Raw genomic sequence first — 3,035 nt, 5'->3', positions numbered from 1 at the left:
AGCGCGGCTGAACAAGTGAGCCTAAATTTAAAAAAAAAAAAAAAAAAAAATAGTGTCCTCAACCATCCCCTTTGTGTCAGGGCGGGAACCAGACACTGAAGAGACCAGCAAACAGAAGAAGCTATAACAGAGGGAAACGCCTTGGAAGCTACAGGCCATAGATTAAAACCCTGTGGTTACTACGGATTACATAGGAAGGGGCCTATAGATCTTGAGAAATATAAGTCGGACTAAGGAACTGCCAAAAATGAACTGAACCCACAATACTCACACCAAAACCAGAGAAAGACCTAGATATATTTTTACTATTTTTACGATCAATCTTTCCTTTTTTTTAAAAAAAATTTTTTAAGTCCTCTATTGTCCTTTAATTTTCACTTTTATAACTATTACTTTGCAAAAAAAAAAAAAAAGACCCTATTTTTTTTTCTTCTTCAGCAAACTTCATATATATATTTTATAATTTTTTTACCGTGGTTTTTTTTTTTTTTCTTCTTTTCTTTAACATTGTATTTTTGAAATTCCAAATTCTACTCTAGATTTTTAATTTTAGCCTTTTGATATATGTTATCAATTTTGTACCTATAGTTTTTTTCATAATTTCTGTGACTTTTTTTTCCCTCTGTTTCTTTCTTTTCTTCTTTTATATAACATCGTATATCTGCAATTCCAAACTCTACTCAAGATGTTTAATTTATGCTTTTTGGTATTTGATATCAATTTTGTACCTGTATTTTCTTTATAATTTTTGCGACATTGTTTTTGTTGGTTTGTTTGTTTTCTCTCTTTATTTTTCTTCTTCTTTTTTTTTTTTTTTTTTAACGTTGTATTTTTGAAATTCCAAACTCTACTCTAGATTTTTAATTTTTGCTTTTTGGTATTAGTTATCAATTTTGTACCTGTAGTTTCTTTATTACTTTCACGACCTTGTTTGTTTTCCTTTATTCGTTTTTTCTCTCTTTCTTTTCCTTCTTCTTTTCATTAACATCGCATTTTTGAAATTCCAAACTCTACTCTAGATTTCTAATTTTTGTTTTTATGTATTTGTTACCAATTTTGTACCTTTAAGAACCCAATCTTCAGGACCCATTTTTCACTAGAGTACGAGATTACTGGCTTGACTGCTCTCTCTCCCTTTGGACTCTCCATTTTCTCCATCAGGTCACCTGTATCTCCTCCCTAACCCCTCTCTACTCTACCCAACTCTGTGAATTTCTGTGTGTTCCAGATGGTGGAGAACACTTAAGGAACTGATTACTGGCTGGATCTGTCTCCCTCCTTTTCATTTCCCCCTTTTATCCTTCTGGCCACCTCTGTCTCCTGCCTCCTTCTTCTCTTCCCTGTATAACTCCGTGAACATCTCTGAGCGGTCCAGTTGTGGAGTGCACACAAGGAAGTGACTACTGGCTAGCCCACTCTCTCCACTATTGATTCCACCTCATCTCATTTGGGTCACCTCTAACTCCCTCCTCCCTCTTCTCTTCTCCATGTAACGCTGTGAACCTCTCTGAGTGACCCTCACAGTAGAGAAACTTTTCATCTTTAACGTAGATGTTTTATCAGTGGTGCTGTACAGAAGGAGAAGTTTTGAAACTACTGTAAAATTAAGACCGATAACTGGAAGTAGGAGGCTTAAGTCCAAACCCTGACTCCAGGGAACTCCTGACTCCAAGGAACATTAATTGACAGGAGCTCATCAAACGCCTCCATACCGACACTGAAACCAAGCACCACACAAGGGCCAACAAGTTCCAGGGAAAGACATAACAAGCAAATTCTCCAGCAACAAAGGAACACAGCCCTGAGCTTCAAGATACAGGCTGCCCAAAGTCACCCCAAAACCATAGACATCTCATAACTCATTACTGGACATTTCATTACACTTCAGAGAGAAGAAATACAGCTCCATCCACCAGAACATCGACACAAGCTTCCCTAACCAGGAAACCTTGACAAGCCACCTGTACAAACCCACACACAGCAAGGAAACGCCACAATAAAGAGAACTCCACAAACTGCCAGAATACAGAAAGGACACCCCAAACTCAGCAATTTAAACAAGATGAAGAGACAGAGGAATAGCCAGCAGATAAAGGAACAGGATAAATGCCCACCAAACCAAACAAAAGAGGAAGAGATAGGGAATCTACCTGATAAAGAATTCCGAATAATGATAGTGAAATTGATCCAAAATCTTGAAATTAAAATGGAATCACAGATAAATAGCCTGGAGGCAAGGATTGAGAAGATGCAAGAAAGGTTTAACAAGGACTTAGAAGAAATAAAAAAGAGTCAATATATAATGAATAATGCAATAGGTGAAATTAAAAACACTCTGGAGGCAACAAATAGTAGAATAACAGAGGCAGAAGATAGGATTAGTGAATTAGAAGATAGAATGGTAGAAATAAATGAATCAGAGAGGATAAAAGAAAAACAAATTAAAAGAAATGAGGACAATCTCAGAGACCTCCAGGACAATATTAAACGCTACAACATTCGAATCATAGGGATCCCAGAAGAAGAAGACAAAAAGAAAGACCATGAGAAAATACTTGAGGAGATAATAGTTGAAAACTTCCCTAAAATGGGGAAGGAAATAATCACCCAAGTCCAAGAAACCCAGAGAGTCCCAAACAGGATAAACCCAAGGCGAAACACCCCAAGACACATAGTAATCAAATTAACAAAGATCAAACACAAAGAACAAATATTAAAAGCAGCAAGGGAAAAACAACAAATAACACACAAGGGAATTCCCATAAGGATAACAGCTGATCTTTCAATAGAAACTCTTCAAGCCAGGAGGGAATGGCAAGACATACTTAAAATGATGAAAGAAAATAACCTACAGCCCAGATTATTGTACCCAGCAAGGATCTCATTCAAGTATGAAGGAGAAATCAAAAGCTTTTCAGACAAGCAAAAGCTGAGAGAATTCTGCACCACCAAACCAGCTCTCCAACAAATACTAAAGGATATTCTCTAGACAGGAAACACAAAAATGGTGTATAAATTCGAACCCAAAACAATAA

The sequence above is a fragment of the Bubalus kerabau genome, chromosome 1 (assembly GCF_029407905.1).
Source record: "Bubalus kerabau isolate K-KA32 ecotype Philippines breed swamp buffalo chromosome 1, PCC_UOA_SB_1v2, whole genome shotgun sequence".
NCBI classification, from domain to species: Eukaryota; Metazoa; Chordata; class Mammalia; order Artiodactyla; family Bovidae; genus Bubalus; species Bubalus kerabau.
Note: the sequence above shows the minus strand (reverse complement) of the source record.